At 42.4% G+C, this 26,993-nt stretch overlaps 1 pseudogene; it reads right to left on the bottom strand.

The window, feature by feature from the left end:
* Positions 1–3,581: 3,581 nt before the first annotated feature.
* LOC127159792 (NACHT, LRR and PYD domains-containing protein 12-like) overlaps positions 3,582–26,993 on the bottom strand; it is a 43,318-nt pseudogene continuing 19,906 nt past the window's right edge.

Genomic DNA, 26,993 nt, shown 5'->3' with positions numbered 1-26,993 from the left:
ACTTTGCTGACAAGTTTTGTCAAAATGGTCTGCAAATTAGTTCTGTAAAAGGAAAAAAGGTCAGCAACAACAATAAAACGTAGCTGTAATAAAAAAAAAAAATGAATATAATGAAATGAAAAATATACTCTGTAAAGTCAGTTTCCTCAACCCTTTCAGTAGTTATAGACAAAGCAGACCAGTTTGGAGGTGTAGGGGAAAGAGACCAAGGATTTTTTGATACATGAGGAGATCCAGGAGGCGAACTTCCAGGAGACCACTGTATATTCCAGGCGAGTATGAATAGGTGAGGCAGCAGACATTTGTGGAGGTGAGAAAGAATGTGAGGGTGTTGGTAAATGAGCAGACGTGAGTGGTGGTGAAGCAGAAGAGTAGGACATCTGCAGCTGAGATGGTAACTTGTGATGGATGATAGAAAGTGAAGGCATGTTTATAATACCCAATCAAATGACATCAAAACTATTTTTGGCTTTAAATTAAAATGTGTTTCCATGAAACTTTTTGGGGTTTTATAAAAAGTTTCAGCAGATACAACTTCCTTGGTGAAGCAGCAGAAATGAGGCTGTCAGTAAAAATCAATTCAGTCATGAGATCTTGTGCATGGTCAACATAATTATACGCAGAGAGTGTGTATGCAAGGATAAAATGTCCGGGTAGCCAGCACGTATTGAAAAACAAATAGTTAAAATATAAAAAAATTAACTACAGTGGAAAGACCATTTAATCCTTATACCGGTTTCACACTGGATGCACAAGCTAAACAGAGGTGGCACAGAAGCTGTACGTATGCAGAGTTAAATACTTTAAATTAGTATTTGATTACCATTTGTATAACCACAGTTTATATATAGCAACACTATACTATAAAATCTCTATTTATCTCTATGTATTTTTTAAACAATTAAGTAATTAAATTTGTTTTACAGTACTACTGTCATAATTGTTCTACAGTACTCTTTAAAGTATTATAAATATTGCACATGCACTTTGACATGAGAGCTGGAATGTTATGTATTTAATTTTAATGTTCTGGATTAATTTTTAATTTTGAAAAAAAAAATGGAACGTTGAATGTTCATATTTCATGAACATCAATTATTTTTATCAGTCCTTTTTGTTTAAAAACAATTTGTATATACATATATCGTATATACGTATTTTTATTTCTACACACATTTATTTGGTAGAAAACATTATTCCTCTTAATGTGATCAGTGGTCAGTTCATAATAAGCCTTATGTATGACACACTACACATCCACAATTTAGGGTTCGCTATAGTGCTTTAGGGTTCCCTTAAATGCAGTTTCTAAATGATCCCAGCCAAGGAAGAATGGTCTTATTTAGCAAAACAATCAGATTTTCTAACTTCAAATGCTCCTCTTGTCTAGCTCTGTGTGAACTGTGTATTTCGCTTCAGTTAGGGTATGTCGAAAAACTCCCATCTCATTTTCTCTTCCAACTTCAAAATCATCCTACATCACTGCAGTAGTACCAACCCAGTGATTTTGAAGTTGGAGAAGAAAATTATCAGAGATGTGGACTCGAGTCACATGACTCGAGACTCAACTCGGACTCGAGTCGCAAATTTGAGGACTTGTGACTTGACTTGTCATCATAAAGGAAGACTTGCGACTTGACTTAGACTTTGACAACAATGACTTGAGACTTGACTTGGACTTGAGCCCTGTGACTCGGAAGTCTTTATGGCTTACCTTATATTTAATAAAAAAGAGAAAAAAAAAACGGTTCTGATCAGTAGGCTGGTTACTGAAACGTATGATAACACATAATGTTTAAGATATTTAATCTTTCAGACATTTAAAATGCACATAATCACTATAAACCACTAATAATAAGAAGAAGATGAAGAATAAACACTGATGTACAGTATATTGAAACAGCAGTAACTTAATAATAGGCTAAACCTCTCACACATTATTCGATTTTTTTTCACGTCGAAAGCTTGTATGTAGCCTACATATAAAGTTCACTGTATTCTTCCTGTTTACCAGCCACTCACTTTCATATCTTTCAGAAGAAATAGATAAAAGCACGCTGTATATCCGACAGGTTACTATCGCACATATAGCTCCTAAACCAAGCCATCAACTGTGATCATTATGAACTTGTTTAAAACACAAAATACATTCACTTACATATATTTGTTTATCTGAATAGCTACCGTTTTACCGTAAAGAATTTTGCATGCCTCATTTCTTAAACCCTGAACAGTGTGGTACCAGACATGTTCGGTTTGGCTACTTGTGGCCGAGACATTTAACTTGTTAACTCGAGATATTAACTCATCCCCTAAACTAATTACAATAATAAAAATTTATTTCGAATGAAGAATAACAAAGACTAAAATAGATTATAACTAATATTGTGCTCGATCATCTCCGTGACAGCATGAAATTTGAATAATTTGTTATTGTGAATATTTGTTGAAGGAATAGCCCATATAAGAACATAAAATAATATAGAACTATAATAAAACATCCAATCCATCTTTTAAATCCATTCACTGATGGTTTCTTATTTTTTATTTAACATTTGTATATATTATAACCAGTGGTGCCTGAAGTGGGTTTATTCCCTGACTCTTCGTAATCTGCTAAAATCGGTCGGGTTTTCCCTGTATTAGAGCCGTGTAAACTTACTATTTGAACGCATTCGTTTACTGGATCTTTGGACTGAAAAGTTTACAGGGGTTCACCGGTTTCAGAAATGTCTGGTCGTAAAAACCTGCTTCTTTTTATTTGTAAGGTATTGTTTTCGTAATAATGTTAAATCATCAAACATATTTCAAAGCAAGCTGGCGCCACAGTCCTGGCCGCACCATTACTGTCTTTACTGGGTGTTTTTAGTGAATATTTGCATTTATTCACACATGACTGGACGTGGTGGACTGTCATGATTTTGGCTAATGCAGGACACTACTGAATGATGCGCATCAGAGGGGTTTTAAGTGGGTATAGGTCTACGTAAAGCCGACTGATAAAGAAGTGTATACGCCGTATACTGTACTTGCGTATACTGTACTTGCGTATACCTTCCACTACACCACTGTTTATAACTATTCTTATATATTTACTTTTACTTATCTCTTTGCTCAGTAATTAACGTTCTGTATCAACGTATAAGTTTAGGACTTATAAATATTTTGTAAATATTATAAATTATTCATTCACTTAGGCCTATATTTCTTCACAAACAATAATTAATTCCTTAATGAAACACCACTAATTATTATATTTTTATAATTATACTATACACTATTATTGATATTAAATTTACTGTAGTAATTAATACAGAGACACTAATTTGGGCAAACAGCACTAATGACTTGTTTACGACTTGACACTTAAAGCGGAGGACTTGCAACTCAACTTGGACTTGCCCGTCTTGACTCGAGACTTGAATGCAAAGACTCAAGACTTACTTGTGACTTGCAAAACAATTACTTGGTCCCACCTCTGAAAATTATAAATTCATTTACAGCTTGAAGCTGCATTTAAACTGCATTTTGGAAGTTCAAAGCATTATGGGTAGAATGTCTTGTCAGTTTATTCTGATTCATCAACACAGTTTCACTGATGATCCAGTAAAATAAACCCCAAACGCAGGATAGAGCGGCTGAGTGAATGTGGTCTGGACTGTGTGGACTGTGCGGCTCATTGTGTCAGAGACGCTGTAGAAGGACAGAGTTCCTGCACTCACATCCACATACACTCCTACTCTACGACAGCTGCTGATGGGCTTTACAGGGAGATCAGTGTCTATGTTATTATGTCTGAATGAGTAACTTGATGCAGAGCAGTACAAACTCCAGGACTGATCATTACGTCCAAAAGCACACTCATCACCCGCTCCTTTCCTGCTGATGCTCTTATATGTCAATGATACACGCACACCATATTTCCCACTCCACTCAATCTCCCAGTAACAGCGTCCACACACACTCTCTCTACACAACACCTGCTGATAATAATCAAATCTGTCTGGATGATCAGGGTACGACTGATTCTCTTTCACAAAAATGTCATCTTTTTGTTCTCCTCAGAGAGAAGGAGTTCAGTGTGTGCTGTGTTTGGATCCAGAGTGAGAAAACAGGCATCTGAACACAAAAAAGATACATTTATAACACAACATCAACCACTAAAGCTGTGTGAGTGTGTGTGTGTAGACTTACATTTTCGTGGTCCTGCTGTAATCCTGGATTCTCCTCCATGATCCACACTAGAAAACACACAAAGACGCATTCAGTTAGTGAAGAAAAGGCAGTTTGCTATGCGGTTGCCAAAGTACCTGGGATTATTTCTAGGGTGTTGCTATGTAGTTGCCAAAATGTGGTGGCTGGGGAGTTGCTAAGGTAGTTGGGTGGTTGCTAGGCTGTTGCTATATGGTTGCTAGGGTACTTGGGGTGGTGGCTATGCTGTTGACAACATGTTCTGGGTGGCTGTTAGGGTGCTGCTGTGCAGTTGCTAAGGTACTCAAAGTAGTTGCTAGGCTGTTGATATGTGGTTGCCAAGGTACACAGGGTGGTTAATGTGCAGTTGCTTGACTACATTGGTTGCTTTCTATGAAGCTGCTATCAGGTTGCTAATACATTTTAACTTATTTTTCTAGAATAATTTAGCATGTCCTAGGCTAGTTACTAGGCTTTGCTAGTGATGATCAATACATAGATAGAAATATTTAAATTTACATGTACAATTACATTTTTTCATTTTGTAGACCCGTTTATCCAAAATGACTTACAGTTGAGGAATTCAACAAGCAATTTACCATAAAATGGCAATAAACACAAGAAGTGCCTGTTATACAGGGTTTCGAACATCGTTCAAAATCGTATAAGATAGGACAGGAGGGGATAAAGGGCGAAAAGTGAGTAAAACATTATAAGGTACAGAATTTCTTTTTATTTACTTGTGTAAATAAAAGCAAAACATGCTCACAGAAGAGATGAGTTTCCAGTTGTGTCTTGATGACTGGGAGAGATGTTGCTGTCTGGATGGAGTTTGGTAGGACATTTCACCAACAGGTTATGGTGAAAGAAACCACTATGAACAAACTTCCATTTCCAGATAAAATTTCTACCAAGGGTTCCCCGGTAAAATTCTTAATAGTGAATATGTGTTCCCTAATCAAAATTTTGCATAGAAGGGAATCTTGAATGAGGATGCATCTCAATCTGCTCCCTAGTTTAGTAGTCAGGGCACTGATCAGGAAGTCGGCCATTTTAAGGGCTGTTTCAATCACAAAATCCTTCCTGTGCACTGAAACGTTGTATGTCGGCACACTAACCATGAGGCTATTGGCACCTTGATCGTCATTTTCATGAAAACTGTAAGTCCAATTAGTTCTGAAGAGGGTGCGTCTGAAATACTGAGAAGGGCCGATCACATGAATGCATTTAGTAATTCCAGCTAGAAAATACATATACCTATGGTACATTCCTGAAATTTTATTGCACTGTAGAAAAACATGTCGCTGCTACAACTACAAAAATTGCATCTAGTGAGCAACTTAAAGATGACAGAGCACTGAATAATCTTATTATAAAAGAACAGCCTAGACCTACATATTAGAAAACTCATCATAAATCTTAGATCACTAGATAAGTATATATACAAAATTTAACCTCCTGCCAATTGCATATTTTCATGACACGAGCAAAAAACCTAAAATGCTCGCTCATTTTTGATCGTACATATAAGAGTAATACATCATTTAAATCTGTAGAGGATCTACTTTTATTTGAGTACACTCACAATATCAACAAAACATTATGCTTTTGCAAAACAAGGAAAATAAACAGGGTGCGCATTCAGCAGTCTCCGTCTCCACACGTATCATTTTGAAATGCGTCAGTAAAATGAACTAAAACACAGCGAATAGGTGACGCACACACATGAGAGAGATATCCATAGAAAGCTTGATATTTTTACTTTTAGATGAAGCCCCTCTTGCCGAAAACAAATATTCTCTGATTAAGTAATTTGCATGCAACCAACTCCATGTTCAGTCTCTCCCATCTGCTTCATTATTTTTAATTAGATCACACCCACCAGATGCTTTCGCTTTTCATAGTGTAATCGTCACGTGAGGGCGCGCGCCAAATGTAACCGCCCACATCACCGTAAACAAAGCGCCGAGACTTTTTCTTTTCCAAGTTCATCTGGGCTACTTGTCCTTTCCGGAAAAAGATGCGATGTGAGGAATAAGAATTCAGAGGAAGAACACGATGTGACACACGGCGCGATCCATCAGAGGAGATATTTACATGAGTAAGTCTTTCTTTTATTAGCCTGCTTGTGTTAGTTGTTACTGTGACAGAACTTGTACACATTTTACTAGTTAGACTTTTTGTTCAAACTATAATTCATGACTACAGCAAGTGAAACATCATGAAGTACGTTTCATTTCATTGCATCAAAATGTGTCACGACGCCAAGATGTTTTTTAACGTTCTATACAATAGAAAACGCTGCGATATAAAGATAATAGTGTTTACACTTACGCTTAACAATAATAATATAGTTTCAAAAAATTTAAAACGTTTTTGTATTGTATAATATATACAAAGCATGCTTATGTTTATGACTTAAAGATCATATTATTTAGTTATTTATTTATCGTATAACAATAGGATGTAATATGAGTGTTTACATTGAGTGTATGTTTAGACCATGTTTATCAATACTCTGCTCTCGAATAAATGTTAATCGTGAAAAACAATAATTATTACTTATATATAGATATAAAATGTCCTTTTTACGTACAAATGTGCGAGTCTATGGCTACAAACTAATACACTATATATATATATATATATATATTATATTACAGATGCTCCTGATATTAACATACTCACAGATGTTTTTCTTATGTTGTTTGTTTTTAGTGAACTGATACCTACACAACAGATGAATCCTGCTGTCTGTCAAACTGAGAGCGCTGTACTAACATCAGATGTTCAACTACACATATTCTAGTGTAAAAAAAAAGTCCCTTGACTACTGATGATGAGTTTAGAGATATCAGGTATGATTTACTTTTTTCACTTGTTGAACAGAATTCATAAAACAGTTTCAGAAACTACACAAAGTCTGTTCACATCTCTGTGGTTAGATCAGGGTGTTCAATTGTGTGTATTTGACCTTCATTATGTATATTTTTATTATACTGTGTTTAAGATACTGAAAAAAGCACAAATGTCAGGGCATGTCAAAACTTCTCCAGGGCCCCAAAACACCCTCAGACCCCAGAGGGTTAAGCTGCAATCTTCTCTTTCTTAATTGCTATTTTAACTTATTATTCACTCTAGGAGAACAGTAAACTTGCCAAATGTGATTTATAAATAACATATTTTATCATGACATATTTTACCCCTTATGCCCCGCCATGGCGCTGACCCTGTCTAGGAGATACATTTTAAAGGGGTCATCGGATGCTAAGTTCACTTTTTCATGCTGTTTGAACATTAATGTGTGTTGGCAGTGCATGTACAAATCTAACCTACAATGATAAAAATCCATGCAGTGGTTTTTAATTAATCTGTAAAAATAATATCCCCTTTTTCAAATCGAGCCGTTCTCAAATGCCTGTTGTTGTGCCGTCACACCGACAGATGCCGCTCCCACAATAGTTGATTGACATGAGCTCTCACCTCAGATCAGCTGTCACAGTCCGGTAACTTTCCATGTTGTGATGCCAGAGCAGGGATGTAAGTTAGACAAGAATATCTCCGATTGAGCGATTGAGGTGTTGTGTTGCTGGATGTAATAATGAACATAGTGGTCGTCATTTACTCCCGACATCTGAGCCGCTGAAGATGCAGTGGATTACGTTTGTTTGTGAAGGGAATGCGCCTCCCGATCTACATATATCCGTCTATGTTCGCGCAAATCATTCGTGATCCAGCTTCACGTATAGCAGAAGTGAGTATACGCCTTTTTTATGAATCTTTGCGATCGCCTTTCCTTATAACGTGGTAGTTAGGAAGTTTAGCGGCTAAACGCGGCTAAATGCGGCTAATGTAAACAACACCGTCTTACCACAGAGAGAGGAGAGGGGCGGGGTGAGCAGAGCTCATTTGCATTTAAAAGAACAACCCCTTAGAATGAGATGATTTTTGCAGAGCTGATTTTGGCAAGGTAAAAAGGTTGTTGTTTTACAAAACCATTGAGAATTTTTAATCAAAGTATATTAAGAGACTTTTCATTAAGACTATTCCTATTAACTATTCCAGACGAAGAAGAATCTAGCAAAATAATCGTTATTTTCATAAAAATAATACAAATTAAATACTTCTTAATCTCAAACGCTCAGTGTTTATCTTGTCTTGCTCTGCCTGAACTGATTTTAAAATCATCCTACATCACTGCAGAAGTACCAACCCAGTCTATGCAAAGTGAACATGCAAAGAAGATCAAACATCCTTAACAAAAACAAAACAGCGATATGGAATGATTTTGAAGTTGAAGGAGAACATGAGATGGGAGTTTTTTTCACATACCCTAACTGCCATGAACCAGAAAAAAAACTGAGTTCAGGGAGAGTAAGACAAGATGAGCGTTTGAGATTAAAAAGTATATGAATTGTATTATTTTTATGAAAATAACCAATTGTTTTACTAGGTAAGATTGGGATTGTTTACAATTGTTTACAACCGCATTTGGGACCGTTTGAAGCCGCATTTAAACTGTATTTTGGAAGTTCAAATCAGGGCACTATAGCAGTCCATTATATGGAGAAAAATCCTGAAATGTTTTCCTAAAAAAAAGAATTTCTTTGCGACTGAAGAAAGACATGAACATCTTGGATGACAAGGGGGTGAGTACATTATCTGTAAATTTTTGTTCTGGAAGTGGACTTCTCCTTTAAGAGTGTTTATTTTCTCTTGACATCAGAGCCACTGTGGATGCAGTAGATTGGTTTTGTTTTTGATGGTAACATACCACCAAACACAAAAAAACTGAAGAGAGGAGTGGGGTGAGCAGTAGCTCATTATCATTTAAATAGTTTGTTGTGAATAGACCTGGTTTTGGCATGGAAAAAGGGTGTTGTTTTACATGACCAATGAAGAATTTTCCCCAAAGTATGTTACAGACATTTAATGAACACCCTAAAAAATTATACCAACTTGTGGAAAATGGGCATCCAATGTCCCCTTTGAAGTTAGGGATTTTGTGTTCCTTCAACAAGTTGTTAATGTTTGCAACATAATTTATTCATTTTGAACATGTTTGTTTCTACCTTTTATTTAAGCTGTATGGAGATTCCTGCCATTTTTGTTGTATTTTCAGTTTGCTCCTGTTTTGTGGACATTTAGGGAATTACAGTTTTGTTGTTATTTTGTTTTGTCTGAGCAGTTTAGTTAAGATATTACTCTTTAGACTAGTGCTCTTTAAATCCTTTTAAATCCTTGATGCATCTTCTAGAGTCTCCTCTAGGGTGTCAAACTCAGTTCTTGGAGGGCCACAGCCCTGCAAAGTTTAGTTCCAACCCCCAAACAAATGGTGCGGTTTTTAAATAAGACTGAAGTATGTGATTAGCTGGATCAGGTGCATTTAATTAGGGTTGAATCTAAACTCTGCATGGCTTTGACATGTGCTCTAGAAGCTCCTAGACTCAAACAGATATACACAGATACACTGAAAAGTTTAAACAAAAAGACCAAAAAACTCTTCCAGCTTGACATACTTGAGTTTGTTCAGGATGTAGTTGGGGTCCTCTAGTTTTTCTGCGAGTAGCTTGACTCCTGAATCTGGGTGATTGTAGCTCAGATCCAGCTCTCTCAGTTGTGAGGTGTTTGAACTCAGAGCTGAAGACACATAATGACAGCCTTTCTCTGTCACCATACAGCCAGACAACCTACAAAAACATACAGCAAGAGTCCACAATACATTAGTTTGTTTATTATTTCATGTTGTAGCATCTGGACCAATCAGACATACATTAATTGTTACATTTAACAAATAGTTTTTAAACCCAACAAACCAGCTATATGCTGGAGCTCTGGAGACAACCCCCCAAAGCAACTAACACCCCAAAAGGGCTCAGTTGCCAGGACGACCATCTGATAAGAGGTTTTATTGCCCGAAGGAATGTACATTTGCCCATGCTACATTTGCCCATAGGAAAGACACAATGCCTATAGAAATAGACTCTTTCCTATTCATTCACAGACAAACCTTTCTTTGACCTTCCTATCACACATAGCCCAGGTCATTGTGTACAGTATTACTGCATTATATTTGAATTTTGTCTGTTGTATTTGTATTTGTTTTTCTACTGTGTTATGCATGTGTTATGATAGATGACTAGCCGTATAACCCACCTATGCCATGTTTGGTCTCTTTGAATTTGTATTTTGATCATCTAAATGATGGTGTATATTATATGTTGTTACCTTTGCAACATATCAGTGTTTTAAAAATCCTTAGTAGTTTTTGCATCAACACCCAATCGAATTACATATGCAAAATACCATGCTCACAGACAAAGAGTTGTAAACTTTCCCTCCAAAGGTAAAATTACCATTGGTTTGTGGACCTCCTGGAGGCGCAGCCTCCAGAGAGCTTAAAGGCATCAAACGATTGATCGCCTCCCTCTCTCTTCACTTCGCTCTCTTCTGCAAAACCGTCCGATTGCAGCCTGTGTGGAGGAACCCACAGGGAGCCTGAGCCGGCACAGGGTGTGCCTGGTGGGCCCAACAGGCTCCAACATACAGAGCTGTGGCTCTCGACCACAAGGAGCACATTTTCACTCAACCCTGGAATTCATCTTCATGACTCGCCTCAGTCAGCCAGAGGTTCTTTTAGAACCCAAGAAGATGAGCTAGAACTCTTCAGGACTTCCCTAAGCATGCACCAGGCCTTGCAGCCTTGTCTTTCCATTCCCCAAAGATCTCCCAGTCACCATCAAGTCAGAACATCTTTGGAGTTCATCACTCTTCGGACCCAGAAGAACGTGATCACGATTCCAAAACCACCACTGCTCCAACCATCAAGACTTTCACCCGAGACATTCGGACACTTGTTCAACGACCAAGGCAATGCAAGTATTGTACATTTAACTAAACAAAACAGAGGTTTAATATAAGCCGTAGACAGCACTGATGGTTTCACTCAGGTGGTTAACTGACTCTTTTCATAGCTTCATTTCCTTGTCTCTCTCTAACTGCTTCTTACTGACCCTTCCCCCATGTATGAGTGATTTCCTGTTTGTTTGTTTAGTTATGTGTTAGTCCTTTGTTAATAAAACCTTTGTGCACAAATGACATGAGTTTTGATTCTGATTCTGCCTTGTAAATTAATGTCCCTTTATGAACCCGATTCGAGCTACATGCTCTAATGCAATGGTACTTCAAGAAATTTATTTTCTGTGGCCAAGAAAATATCATTTCTTAGAGTTGATATAAAAATTATACTGAATGTTCGCTGGGCGAACAGATTAGTTGATGGAAAATTAATTCTGCTACAGTTACTACTGGCAGCTGATATGAATAATTGTAATTAATTGTAATTATTTATATACATTTCCCTTTGAGCTAAATCGCGACAATGTCTAAAATGAAATAAGAAGCCACAATGATTTTTCAAATGATTTTTTCAAATGAAGTTTTTTCCGGTTTCAAAGAGCTTTTTTCGTTAATGATTAATTTATATTTTCTTAGTTTATTGAACAGTTACGTTAAAAATATCACTAAATCTACCCAACAGATACTGTAGGGATGCTGAACCAGAGCACAGAGCAGATTACTTGCATGTAACGGGACTCTTCAGAAGCGTGATAGATCCAAATGCGAGCTTTATTAAACAGATCATAGTCAAGACAGGCAGGGTCAGACACCAGCAAACAGTAATATCCAGGGCAAGGCAAAAGCGTAATCCAATGAACAGGCAGAACGTCAAAATACCAGAGAGCAGTCCAAAGTAGCAAAATAAACAAGGCAATGAAACAAGGCAAAACTATGGCAAGGAGACTAGACAAAACTATGGCAAAGAAACAAGGCAAAACTATGACTATGAAACAAAACCATGGCAATAACAAAACAAGGCAATGAAACGGGGAAAACGTTTGGTAAAATCCGCACAGGCAAAACAATACTTTGCCAAGCCTGTTTGGAATGGCCCTCCTAAATGGCCACCAAACAGGAAGTAACCATAGAAGCAGCAGAGGGAGCGCTAACAGTCAGTCAATGGGTGAGGGCTCCCTCTGCTGGCGTGGCGTTACAGAATCCCCCCCTCTAGGATCGATTCCTGGCGCTCAAAACAAACAGTCCAGGAGGGTGGGGGGACAGAGGCAAAACAGGAGGTGGGACGGAGGGCCAGGTCCGTGCAGAGGAGGTAGGCCTGGATCGTGGAGCAGTGACAGACAGTGAAGCACTGGAGGACCTGGGTCGTGGACAGTGTAACACTGGAGCAGAAGTCCACCATGGTAGATTCTGAGGAGCCTGGAGCCATGGTGGAGCAGGGAGAGCAGGGAGCCATGGCGGGGCAGGCAGAGCAGGAAGCCATGGCGGGGCAGACAGAGCAGGGAGCCATGGCAGGGCAGGCAAAGCAGGCAGAGCAGGGAGCCATGGCGGGGCAGAAAGAGCAGACAGGAGCAAAGATACCCACAGTGGAGCAAATGACATCCATAGCAGAGCAGAGAGTTTATGATTGACCTCCTTGGCCTTGACATGATGGGCAGAGAATTCATAGGTGGCCTCCATGGCCGTAACAGGACAGGCAGAGAGTTTATGATAGGCCTCCTTGGCCGTGACATGATGGGCAGAGAGTTCATAGGAGGACGCCGCCCCCTTAGGGGGTTCTGCAGCCGGAGCCGCTACCTCCGGGGGCACTGGCGCAGACTCATGGTCAAACGAGATCTCTGGAGTAGATTCATGAGCAGACAAGACAGTGAGTTCATGAAAGGACGCCACCTCCTTAGGAGGTTCTACAGCATACGCTGACACCTCAGGAGATATTGGCGCAAACTCGTGGACAGTCGAGGCCTCGGGAGCAGACTCGTGGTCAGACGAGGCCTCTGGAGCACAGTGTGTAGCCCACATGCTCAAAATGGCAACAGCCATTCCAGGCAGCACAGTAGATAGTGGGATGCCTGCCGATCTTGAGGGTGTGGACACTGTGGACATGTGGCTTGGGAGCGTGGGCTCTGCGTGGCATGGGAGCGGAGACGAGACCTGGCAAGGCTTTGGAAAGGCGGCTAAGACCTGACAAGGCTCCGGGATGTCAGCTGATACGTGACGAGGCTCTGGGGGGTCAGCTGAGATGTGACGAGGCTCTAAGAGGTCAGCTGAGACGTGACGAGGCTCTAGACAATCAGCTGAGACGTGACAAGGCTCTGGGAGGTCAGCTGAGACGTGACGAGGCTTTAGAGGATCAGATGGACCTGGCGAGGTTCTGGCATGACAGCCGTGGCTTGGCGAGGTTCTATGATAGCAGCCATGTCGTGAAGAAGCTCTGTTAGGAGCGCAGCTGTGTCTTGACTTGACCAGAGAGCAGTCCAAAGTAGCAAAATAAACAAGGCAATGAAACAAGGCAAAACTATGGCAAGGAAACTAGCCAGAACTATGGCACAGAAACAAGGCAAAACTATGACTATGAAACAAAACCGTGGCAATAACAAAACAAGGCAATGAAACAGGGAAAACGCTTGGTAGAGTTCGCACAGGCAAAACAATACTTCGCCAAGCCTGTTTGGAATGGCCCTCCTTAAATGGCCACCAAACAGGAAGTAACCATAGAAGCAGCAAAGGGAGCGCTAACAGTCAGTCAGTGGGTGAGGGTTCCCTCTGCTGGCGTGGCGTTACATTGCAGAAAAGGAAACAGAACTGAGATATTTAGACAAAAAAGACAAAGTAAATGAAAGACAGAAGAGAACACAATGAAAGTCACAGAGAGACCATCAGCCAATATGCAGGTGAAGACTGGGAGCAGTAACAATAATATATTATATTTATATATTATATATACTAAATTAAAAACGGTTACTTGCATTGGCTTGACTACATTGACTTTCCCAGCTATTGATGAGTTTTTACAGCAGTCCGCGTTCAAGCTGTATTAAAATTAAACGCATTCCCCAAATGAGTTACGGGCCTTACAGGTCTTCCAGGTGCGAATACAAGATGATATATACAGTGCCCTCCACTAATATTGGCACCCTTCGTAAATATGAGCAAAGAAGGCTATGAAAATAAATCTACTTTGTTTATCTTTTTGATCTTACATTCAAAAAATTCACAAAATGCTAACTTTTCATTGAAGCAAAACAATTAAAATCGGGGGGAAACTTACGTTATGAAATAAATATTTTTATCTAACGCATGGTGGGCAAAATTATTGGCACCCTTAGAAATTATAATGAGTAAAATATCTCTGAAGTATATTCCCATTCATATTTGCATTTATTTAGCACACTAGAATGGCTAGGAGTATGATACTGTCCAGTGTTATGATCTCTTTTCCAAACCGCAACAAAATAAGGGAGTCACCACACACCACAACCAGTTATTACGTGAGTTTATTCCGGTATCAAGTATATCAATATAAAAAAAAGTGAGTACAAACAGTAATCAGCCTATCGGCCGGTAAACGTGTAATAATTATGACAACAGTCCAATCAGACACAGTCTGTAAAACCACCAGAAGCGACAGCCCTCGCGAAGAAGACGGGCCCAAAGGCGGCGGTGATCTCCCAAAGTCCTCACATCTCGTTCGTTCTCCGGTAGGCTCGAGTAATCCAGAGGAAACGACGACCCAAACCCAGCCAACGATCGCACCTCGCCATTTCTGTTCCAGTCTTTACAAAGCACTATGATTGGATTCAGGTGTGTGCCTGCTCCCATCAGCCAATCCCCTGCAACTCCGAAATCACCAGTTATTCACTGGAACCGTCACACACCCCTCTTTAAAAGAGATCCGTTCCAAACCGGATCAAAAAAAAAAAAAAAAAACACCACCACCACACAAACTTAGAAATCATACATCTATACACGTCAGTACACAACCTCTGACCCCAGTACCACATGATTTTCACAATTCTCTCCATTCTGCCCACCTCGCCACCAGCAATCTGGATCCTGAAAGCAAATTAAGGTGACAAAAAAGAACAGAAAACGGAAAACAACTGTACAACCATTGTACTTAATTGGTCAGATCAGGAACACGAGACAACGCATCTGCCACTACGTTGTCTGATCCTTTAATATGTTTAACAATCAAATTATAAGGCTGTAAAAAGAGAATCCAACGCATTAAGCGCTGACTTGGTGACTGTAAAGAATGCAAAAAAGTTAGAGGATTGTGATCAGAATACACCTCTACAGGCATTCCTCCCCCCACATACACATCAAAAAACTGAAGTGCCCAAATCAAAGATAGAGCCTCTTTCTCAATTACCGAATAATTTTTCTGATAAGTATTGAACTTACGAGAAAAGAAACTTACTGGGTAGTCCAATCCACCCTCCCCTGTCTGCAACAGAACAGCTCCAGCACCGACCTGGCTGGCATCCACTTGTAATTTAAATGGCATATCCAATCTCGGTGCAGCTAGAACAGGAGCAGTCATCAACAACAGTTTAACATTTTCAAAGGCTCTCTGACAATTTTCACTCCAGTCAAATTTCACTGAGCTCTTAAGCAAATCAGTCAACGGGGAAACTACAGTCGAGAAATTAGAGCAGAAACCCCGATAATAACCAACCATCCCCAGAAAGCACATAAGTTCTTTCTTGGTGGATGGAGAAGGAAACTGCTGAATGGCTAGTACTTTGGCCTGAACTGGACGCACTTTACCTTGGCAAACCACTTTTCCCAAATAGCTTACGGTAGCCTTAGCAAACTCGCATTTATTCAAGTTAACGGTAAGACATGCCTCTGCCAAGCGAGTTAATAGAGCACGCAGACGAACTAAATGTTGCTCCCAGGCCACCACCACCACACAAACTTAGAAATCATACATCTATACACGTCAGTACACAACCTCTGACCCCAGTACCACATGATTTTCACAATTCTCTCCATTCTGCCCACCTCGCCACCAGCAATCTGGATCCTGAAAGCAAATTGCTCATTAATTAATTGCATTAATTGTTCATGTTCATTAAATTTGGGAAGCAGTCTTAAATTACTGGCCAAGTCAAACCCTCCAGATGGACTTAAACCTCTCTCCCCAACATCTGAAACAATTCTCCCTTCCCTTACCAATCTTAACCGCTCCACCTGCAGCTCATGATCTCTTGCCAATTGCTCAGCCTCTAGTTTTTTCTGTTCAAACTCAATCTCGCGTTGTCTGAGGATATTTTCGTTTCTATTTTTTTCAATCTCCAGTTCATAACATTTAGTTTCTTTAATCATATCTTTATCATGAAGCTGCTGCATCTGTAAAAGCTCTTTTCTTTGTTCGAAAGATAAACCAGAGAAAATATCTAATGAACCTTTTACACCAATGTCGCGTTTTCCCTCTGGAGTGGCCACCATAAGGCCATTTTCACATAGCCAATTTTTCACAACAGAACGCAGTTCCTTTTTACCTAATTTCTTATCCACATCACCAATTTTAAAATGATCTACAAGTTCCCATAATTGTTGTTTAACAAAAGAATTTAATACATCCTCTGACGGATCTTTAATAAATTCTTCTATAGATGCCATTCCGTTTTCATAAAATGTTACTCTTTTAAATACAAAGTAAGTGCATTTATGTCCTTTTCGGAGCACAAAACAGGTGAAACAATTATTCACTTTCCCCCCTTCTAAACTGCCTACCAATCCACTAAGCTAGCTTATGCCTAGTCTTCATGCAGCTTTCAAGAGCAAAGCGACATGAAACACCAAAATACCGATGGTTTAGAATTGAACAAACAGCTCAATCCGCAACCACGGCGGTGTACTTCGCCCAAAAGCTTGCACAAAAATAAAAAAGGCAAAATAACAAATCAATGCTAAGCATTGCTAATTCCTATCCGGGAGAAAATAAACAATGTGTCACCCGCAAAAAGAAGAAATGCACTTACCTTTAATGAGGACTACCTTTGAACTCATGAGAAAGTTTAAACACGTAATATCTATGTGCGTCTCTCAAAACAGCGTGCATACCAAACGCTCATTCTTTGCATACGTTTACTTCAATCAAATCGACATCATACCGAATTTTAATCAAACAAATTTCATCCTGTTATAATGCAATTTGGCTTTAGGACGAGCCCCCATTTGTTACGATCTCTTTTCCAAACCGCAACAAAATAAGGGAGTCACCACACACCACAGCCAGTTATTACGTGAGTTTATTCCAGTATCAAGTATATCAATATAAAAAAAAGTGAGTATAAACAGTAATCGGCCTATCGGCCGGTAAACGTGTAATAATTATGACAACAGTCCAATCAGACACAGTCTGTAAAACCACCAGAAGCGACAGCCCTCGCGAAGAAGACGGGCCCAAAGGCGGCGGTGATCTCCCAAAGTCCTCACATCTCGTTCGTTCTCCGGTAGCCTCGAGTAATCCAGAGGAAACGACGACCCAAACCCAGCCAACAATCGCACCTCGCCATTTCTGTTCCAGTCTTTACAAAGCACTATGATTGGATTCAGGTGTGTGCCTGCTCCCGTCAGCCAATCCCCTGCAACTCCGAAATCACCAGTTATTCACTGGAACCGTCACACCAGCCATGACTTCCTGTTTCACAGGAATATAAATATGAGGAGCACGAAGGCCAAATTCCCTTAATCATCCATCACAAGGAATAAAACCAAATAATGTGCAGAACAAGATTGTTGAGCTTCACAAAATACAAAGTGGCTGTAAGAAATAAGCCAAAGCATTGAAAAGTCCCATTTCCACCATCAGGGCAATAATTAAGAATTTCAGTCAACTAAAGATGTTACAAATCTAACTGGAAAAAGATGTGTGTCTATATTGTCCTAATGCATGGTGAGGAGGAGAGTTTAAGTGTCCAAAGACTCTCCAAGTATCACAGCAGGAGAATTGCAGAGATTAATTAAGTCTTGGGGTCAAAAGACTAAAAAAAAATTCGTCACACGCACCGGATCACGTGAGGTCACGAGGTCCCGGAAGTAATCTCCGTGGCTATATAAACAGGAAGTAAAGGTTGGTTTGGCACCAGACATTGAGTTCATGTGGGACTCTTTTGAAGGTCGTCTTCTCACCCATCTTCTCTACTCACGTGAGTACCGCTCTCCGGAGCTTTTGTGTGTTTGTCTGTGTGCGTGTGAGAACGCGGATTTCCTGGTGGGAATCTCAACTCCTTTGTCGGAGCGTTCTCAGATAAACTGCGTGGTTAACCTGCTTGTTCGTGTACATCCGCGTTTGAGCTCTCCGCCACGCTACACAGGGACCTTTCCTCGATCTTTCATTTCCTGTCTTGCCTCCGTGACAGAATGTCTGGTCCCGAGATGGTCCCGGCGGATTTGGAACAGCTGGTGGGAGTGATCCGGCAGCAGGCTGTGGAAATTGTGAGTCTGCGGCAGGAGCTGGTGCATTTCCGAGCGGAGATTACCGCGCTGCGCGCCGAGACCGCCGCCCTGCGGGCGGAATGCGCAGGTCTCCGTTTGGATCTCACTGCCCTGCAGGCGGACCATGATGACCTGGCCGCTGCACAGGCTCCTCCTACCGAACCAATCCGCCAACCTCCCCCTGTCAGTCATCCTAAGATATCACTCCCGGACAAATGGGATGGGTCCGGGACCAAATGTGATGTTTTTCTCACCAATCTCAATCTGGTTTTTGAGTTTCAGCCTTCACGTTACCCCACTGACCGCAGCAGGATCGCTCTCCTCACGTCCCTTCTCACGGGGCAGGCAGCTGAGTGGGCTACGGCGGTTCTGAAGGCCGATGGGGACAATGCTCATTCATATCCAGCTTTTACCACCGAACTCAGAACCGTCTTTCAACATCCTGAGAGCGAGGTGGAGGTCGAGTCACGCCTCTACCACCTCAAGCAAGGGAGTCGCAGCGTCAGCAGATACACCACGGAATTTCGCACCCTTGCTGTTCAAACAACCTGGTCAAACGCCGCTCTCCGCACAGCCTACTATGAAGGACTCTCCATCCGTCTCAAAGACGAACTGGCTGTGCGGGAGCTCCCTGACACCCTGGAGGGCATGATCCAGCTGGCCCTCCGGGTGGATCAGCGGATGAGTCACAACACTAAATCTGTTTTCCGTTCCTTTACAGGACCCCCCGGTTACCAGAGGACTCCAGAGCCATCTACCTCTCACGCTGTCGCTGCGTCTCCACCACCTCCACCAGTCGCCTCAGAGGCCCACTCGACCGGAGCCGGGGAACCCATGCAAATAGGGCACACCTCCCTGTCAGCGGCAGAGAGGGCCAGACGCTACCGCGAGGGCCTGTGTGCCTATTGCGCCTCCCCGGACCATCACCGAGCGATCTGCCCTCTTCGTCCGGGAAACGGACAGACCAGGTGAAGAGGGGGAGGTCTTCATCTGGTCCCACCACTGCGAAAACCTACCCTAAGTCCTTCATTTCCCGGTTGCTGCTACAGGTATCAATCCTCATGGGCCACCAACGGGTCGAGACCACCGCATTCGTTGATTCGGGTGCGGCTGGGAACTTCATCGATCAGGCTTATGCTGCCCAGTTGGGGATTGTAAATGAGGCGTTATCCCAACCTTTGAATGTCACCGCCCTCGACGGTCGCCCCCTCAGCTTTAGCCCCATCACTCATCGCACTCAGGAATTAACACTGGTCATCGGCTCACACTCCGAGAACATTCACTTCTACGTCACCAAGCTTCCCGCACCACCGATCATCCTTGGACACCCCTGGCTCATCACTCACGACCCTCTCATTTCCTGGACTTCCAACCGGATCATTCACTGGGGTGCGACCTGTCAGGAGCTCTGTCTCCGGGCCAAGGTTGGGACGTGTTCGGGGGAGTCCGAGGCCCCCGATGTCGACCTCGAAGCTATCCCCGTCCAGTACCGCGACCTGGCCGAGGTCTTCAGCAAGCGTAGTGCGGCTCGGCTGCCTCCTCATCGCCCCTACGATCTCGCTATCGATCTCGTGCCGGGCGCGGTACCGCCCCGCGGCCATCTGTACTCCTTGTCGGCCCAAGAACAACTGGCGATGGAGGAGTACATGGCGGAGGGTCTTCGCTCAGGTACCATCCGACCCTCCAGCTCACCTGCGGCCGCGGGGTTCTTCTTCGTCAAAAAGAAGGACGGGGGTCTCCGACCGTGCGTTGACTATCGGGGGCTCAACCAGATCACCGTGAAGAACCGTCATCCACTCCCTCTTACCAACACCGCCCTGGACGCCCTCTCTGGTGCCCACTTCTTTACGAAGTTGGATTTACGGAGCGCCTACAACCTGGTACGCATCAGGGAGGGCGACGAGTGGAAGACGGCATTCATAACCCCCACCGGTCACTACGAGACCCTTGTCATGCCCTTTGGCCTCTGCAATAGTCCAGCTGCTTTTCAACACTTCATTAACGACGTTCTCCGGGACATGCTGGGTAGATGGTGTTATGCCTATTTGGATGATATCCTGATCTACTCCAAGACCCAAGAGGAGCACACCCAGCATGTCCGAGCAGTGCTACAGAGGTTGCTGGCCCACCAGTTGTTCTGTAAGTTGGAGAAATGTGCTTTCCACCAGCACACCACCACATTCCTTGGTTTTGTCATCTCAGCCCAGGGTGTGGCCATGGATCCCCAGAAGCTGGAGGCTGTGCGTGCGTGGCCCCTACCCACGTCGCTTAAACAGCTACAGCGGTTTCTGGGGTTCGCCAATTTCTACAGGCGATTCATCCGGGGCTTCAGTTCCACTGCAGCGCCTCTCACTGCTCTTACTAAACCATCTTGCGGAGACTTTCACCTCACCCCGGAAGCCACCCAGGCATTCAAGTCACTCTGTCATCAGTTTACCACTGCACCTGTCCTCATTCATCCAGAACCGACCAAACACTTCGTTGTTGAGGTGGACGCTTCCGATGTGGGCGTAGGAGCTGTTCTCTCACAACGAGGTCCAGACGAGAAGGTACATCCCTGTAGCTTCTTCTCCAGAAAATTTAATTCCACTCAGCAGCGTTACGGGGTAGGGGATCGTGAGCTGTTGGCCATCAAGTGGGCTCTGGAGGAATGGCGTCACTGGCTCCAGGGCGGCAGTGACCCATTCACCGTCTGGATGGATCATCAGAACCTCACCGTCATTCGCCAGACAAAGCAGCTGAACCCGAGACAGGCGCGGTGGGCACTTTTCTTTGAACACTTCAACTTCCACCTCTCATACCGTCCCGGATCCAAGAACACTAAAGCCGACGCACTCTCTCATCAACACCAACGTGACACCATCACCTCCGAACCCGCGCCTGTCTTACCCCCCCAGATCATCATGGCTCCCCTCCGGTGGGGGTTAGAGGAGAGAGTTCGCCAGGCGCACGGCCAACACCCACCACCACCGGACACGCCCGCTGGACGCCTCTTCGTCCCCAACATCCTTCGACAGGAGGTGCTCCAGTGGGGACACGACTCCACGTTGGCTGGACACCAGGGAGTCCAGAGAACCATCAATTTCATCGGCCGGGCCTTCTGGTGGAGGACGCTGAGGAAGGACGTACAGGAGTACGTCCAGGCCTGCAACATCTGTGCCCGTTCTAAGAACTCCAACGTGCCCTCCACCGGGGAGTTGCAGCCCCTCCCTGTACCCAAACGCCCTTGGACCCACATCTCCCTCGATTTCGTCTCTGGACTCCCCGAATCCCAAGGAAAGAACACCATCCTCACCATCGTGGATCGTTTCTCCAAAGCCGTGCACTTGGTGGCTCTCGCCGGACTCCCATCTGCTAAAACCACCGCAGAATTAATCCTTGAACACGTAGTCCGCCTGCATGGGTTCCCCAAGGACATCGTCTCGGACAGAGGGCCCCAGTTCACGGCCAAGTTCTGGCAGGCCTTCTGCCGTCTGGTAGGCACCACCTCCAGTCTCTCGTCCGGTTTCCACCCTCAGACTAACGGCCAGACGGAGCGGGCCAACCAACAACTGGAGCGCTTCCTCCGATGTTTCGCCAGTGAACACCAGCGCTCCTGGGCCAGCTACCTCGTCTGTGCCGAACTGTCTAACAACCTTCACACCTCCACCTCCACCGGCCTAAGCCCATTCGAGGTATGCTACGGGTTTCAACCTCCCATATTCGAACATCAGGAACCGGAGGTTGAAGTCCCGTCGGCCCAACAGTTGGTCCGCCGGTGTCGGCGGCTTTGGAACCACGCTCGGGCTGCCATCCTTAAGACCAACCGGGACGATTGTTCCATGTAGGTGACAGGGTCTACCTCTCCACCCGGAACATCAACCTTCGCACTGACTCCAAAAAACTCACCTCTCGCTACATTGGCCCCTTCAAGATCACCCACCGTCTGAACCCTGTCACCTTCCGGCTCCAGCTGCCTGCTTCCCTCCGGATCCATCCCGTATGTCACCAATCCCAACTAAAACCTGTTTTCTTTTCTCCACTATCTCCCCAGGTCCCTGCTCCCCCCCCACCCCGGATCATTGACGGTGGTCCTGCTTACACCGTCCGGAGAATCCTTGACTCGCGACCCCGGGGGCCGTGGCACCCAGTACCTGGTGGACTGGGAGGGCTACGGTCCGGAGGAGCGGTCTTGGGTCCCCGGGCGGTTCATCTTGGATCCAGCCCTCATCCAGGACTACCGTCGTCGGGTATCCTCCTCCCCGGGTCCGTCTGGTGCCGGCCCTGGAGGGGGGGGTACTGTCACACGCACCGGATCATGTGAGGTCACGAGGTCCCGGAAGTAATCTCCGTGGCTATATAAACAGGAAGTAAAGGTTGGTTTGGCACCAGACATTGAGTTCATGTGGGACTCTTTTGAAGGTCGTCTTCTCGCCCATCTTCTCTACTCACGTGAGTACCACTCTCCGGAGCTTTTGTGTGTTTGTCTGTGTGCGTGTGAGAACGCGGATTTCCTGGTGGGAATCTCAACTCCTTTGTCGGAGCGTTCTCAGATTAACTGCGTGGTTAACCTGCTTGTTCGTGTACATCCGCGTTCAAGCTCTCCGCCACGCTACACAGGGACCTTTCCTCGATCTTTCATTTCCTGTCTTGCCTCCGTGACACATCCAAAAACAAACTCCAGCGTATTTAGTTGTCAGACACGACTTAAATTTCAAATGGGACTGGCTTCTGTGGTCAGATGAAACTAAAAAAAGAGCTTTCTGGCAGCAAACCCACCAGATGGTTTTGGTACAGAAAGTACCCCATGCCCACAGTTAAATATACTGCTGGATCTTTAATGTTGTGGTCTTATTTTCCTGCCAGAGGTCCTGGACATCTTGTTCAGATACATGGCATCATGGATTCTAGCAAATACCAACAGATACAAAATCTAAATCTGACTGCATCTGTTAGAAGTTCTATAATGAGCTGTGGTTGGATTCTCCATCAGGACAATGATCCAAATCAAACATCAAAATCAACACAAAAATGTGTCACTGAGCATAAAATGAAGCTTCTGCCATTGCCATCCCAGGGAGGGGCGCTGAAACATCCAGGTCTGGCGGCGTGTGATGAGGCACACCTGATGTGAATGAAGCCTCATCACCGCCGCTGTTAAAATGCCGAGCACGCCTCTCCTCAGGAGACCGGTTTCTTCCCCGTGCATGCACGCTGGTGTCCTCGTGGGTCCAGGAAGGGGTGAAGAGGGAACCAGCGCCGCCGTAGGATGAGCTGCCGGACCCCGCGGGTCCGGATGAGGACCGCACCCGTGACGGCTGACGGGCCAGGTTACCGGGCCATTTTATCCCCCAGAAGTGCCGCGTAGGTGGAGGAGGACGATGCCGCTAGAGAAGCCGCCGCCCCTTGCGCCCCGGACTCCGCCCCTTACCTGGACCCTTCCCTTCGGAACACTACCCCTCCTTCACGGAACCCCGTCACGTCGAGGACACCAGATCCCCCTGTTTATTTTGGACACTTTTATTTCCCCTTTTTGGACACTTTGTTTATTGTTTAATAAAAGCCTCTCCGAGGCCTGACGTCACGCCCACTGTGTCTGTCGCTTTGCTCCGCACCCATGACAATATATATAGTGAGAAAAAGAGGAGAATATGTATTTACGTTTGCGTTTGTGTGTGCGTCTGTTTGTTGAATGCAATTTCAATTATTCATACAATTATTTACAGGTAAAAGAATATGACATCTGAATGTATTTTGCTTGAAAATGCACTGCTTTGACAAAAATGCATTTTTCTCAGTTTTCTGTCCAAAATTTTGTATTTCTGACGAAACCTATCTGCATTCAAGTGATGATAAAACATGAACACATGAAAAAACATAATAGTTTTTTTGTTGTTGTTTAAAAGCAGAGGCTCAGGTTGTTATTTTGATATATAATATGTTTATATATTAATAGCAGAAAATATTCTGAGGGCCGGCAAATTTAGGTGAACATCGCCAAAAATGCTGGCGGTGGCTGGCAACTTTAAAAAAAAAACGCTGGCGGGGAAAGAATTAAGGGAGAGCTTTGGAGAGTGTCTGTTTCAAGAAGAAAGCTTGAGCAATAAGTGGTTTGGGTTAGGGACTTTTAACCCCTCTTTCAGTCACAGGTGGAATGGAAAGTACGAGGCGTGCTTTGTACTATTTTATTTGCATCATAATTGGAGTTTCGTGTAGCTCAGTTTGTAGAGAATTGTGTTATAGGACAATATGTAATCATGCGATCGAACCCAGGGAATCCACATGCTCATAAAATGTCCACATGCAGGGAATCCACATGCACTATAAATCACGATTTTGTATAATTTCTGTGAGGGTAGGTTTAGGGGCGGGGTTAGGTGTGGTCATTCGTACAAATTCGTATGAATTTCCCACTTAGTAAAATATACGAATTGCCGTGAGATCGGGTTTGACCGAGTAAAAAGTCCACACACTGCATTTAAATTAACATGCATTTTGACTGGTAATGACAGTCCTAGGGTTGCAAAATTTCCGGTAAATTCCCCGGAATTTTCCATGGGAACTTCATCTGGGGAATTTGGAAATATTCCAGTTTGGAAATTTAACAGAAATTTACGGGAATTAATTGGAAATTTGTGAAAATTTTGAGAAACTGTATCATAAACAAGTATAAATTTAAACATTTTCTTTGATCAAAAGCTGACATGTATGCTAACTAATGCAAATTTGAAAATTTTAATTTGAATTTAATCTGTGATGCTTTTTCAGGATTCATTGATAAAAAAACTAAAGGGCTGGTTTCACAGACAGGGCTTAGACTAGGCCAGGATTAGGCCATAGTTCAATTAGGACATTAAAGTAATTTTTATAAACATGCCTTAGAAAAACATGTGCATCTCAAGACAAAACAATGACACAAGATCAATAAGTGCAAGTTTCTTTACTTACATTTTAATATAAGCCTTGTCTGTGGAACTGAGGGATAATGAACAGCATTTATTCAAAATTGAAATCTTCTCTAATATAAGTATTTACTATTAATTTTTTTTATTTAATATATCCTTGTTGAATAAAAGTAGTAATTTCTTTCAAAGAAAGAAAACAAAAAACATACTGGCCCCAAACTTTTAAGCAGTAGTGTATTGTTAAAAAAATCCTTTTTGGTAACACTTTATAATAACGTTTAGTTGTAAGTAATTTATTAGTGATTGGTTAATAATGAAATAACCATTTACAAAACATTCATAAATGATTAATAAGTGATATGCTAACAATTTGTGTATATTTTGTTAATTCATTTACAAGTCACTTACAAGTAATTAGTTATTGATGAACTAATCATTTACAAAACATGACTATGCAATTATAAATAATTAATAAGTGATAAGTTCATTTTTTTGGTAGATTAAATTCTAAATAATTTACAAGTGATTAGATATTCATTAAGTAATCTTAACAAAACGTGATTATTAAGTAATATGCTAAAAATTTACAAATCTGTCCTAAATTATCTTTAAAAAAATAGCATATCATGAAATAATCAAACAGATCCTTAGTAAATGGTTAATAAGTTACTAGTTAATATATTATTAATCACTTATAAATCATTGAAATGTCAACATTGTACTTTTATCTCAATACACATTTGTTAATCATGAACAAATGATGATCAAACCATTAGTAAATTAGTATGTTTCATTAAAGTTGTAGGCTGGTCTGTTAAAAAGCCCAAAAAAGCAATTATGCTAAAACTATTAAAAGTAAATTAAATTATTAAATTATTCATAAATTATATGTCAAGTGAATAAGCGAGTAAACCCTTACTCTCATCAGCACAGACTTGTGTTCTGTGTGAAGTGTGTGGGATCTAGTGATAACATGAACCGGTTTTACCCTCCACTGAAGATCACATCAGGTGCACAGTGCTAAAATACTCCATGTTTGTTAGAGAAAACATCTGTCTATACACTCACCAGTCAGCCCTTACATTGCAGTAGACACTACAAAGTATTCAAAACCTGTTGAGTAAACGTATGAATAAATCATTTACAAATCTTTCTGCATCCCTTAATCTAAAGTGTAAACAATTCATCACTTGTAAATGTGTTACACATCATTTGTAGATCTTTCTTACCTGTTAGAAATGATCTGTAGGTGTATACAAGCCATTTACAGCACTTTCTGCACTCCCTAATCTACAGTGTAAACTACTCATCAATTGTAAATGTTTTACAAATCTTTTTTTTCCCACTTATTATCAGTAATTTTAGAAATGATTATAATAGTTATGTTTTTTTGGCAGGAGAATAGAATCGCAAATTAAACATTTATCAATAAGTATTTTTTACTTGTAATAGTTGAGTACATTAAAAATCAAGTACTTTTGTACTTTTTGTCACGAATCTGGTCCTGTACGCCAGTCTGCTCACCACTAGAGGTCGCCTTGCCATTCATATTACACAGACTGTTACACCACACCCCGGACTACGTTTCCCACTAGCCATTGCACTGATCACCTT

The sequence above is a fragment of the Labeo rohita genome, unplaced genomic scaffold, assembly GCF_022985175.1.
Source record: "Labeo rohita strain BAU-BD-2019 unplaced genomic scaffold, IGBB_LRoh.1.0 scaffold_251, whole genome shotgun sequence".
NCBI lineage: Eukaryota > Metazoa > Chordata > Actinopteri > Cypriniformes > Cyprinidae > Labeo > Labeo rohita.
This window is presented reverse-complemented; position numbering and strand designations above follow the sequence as displayed.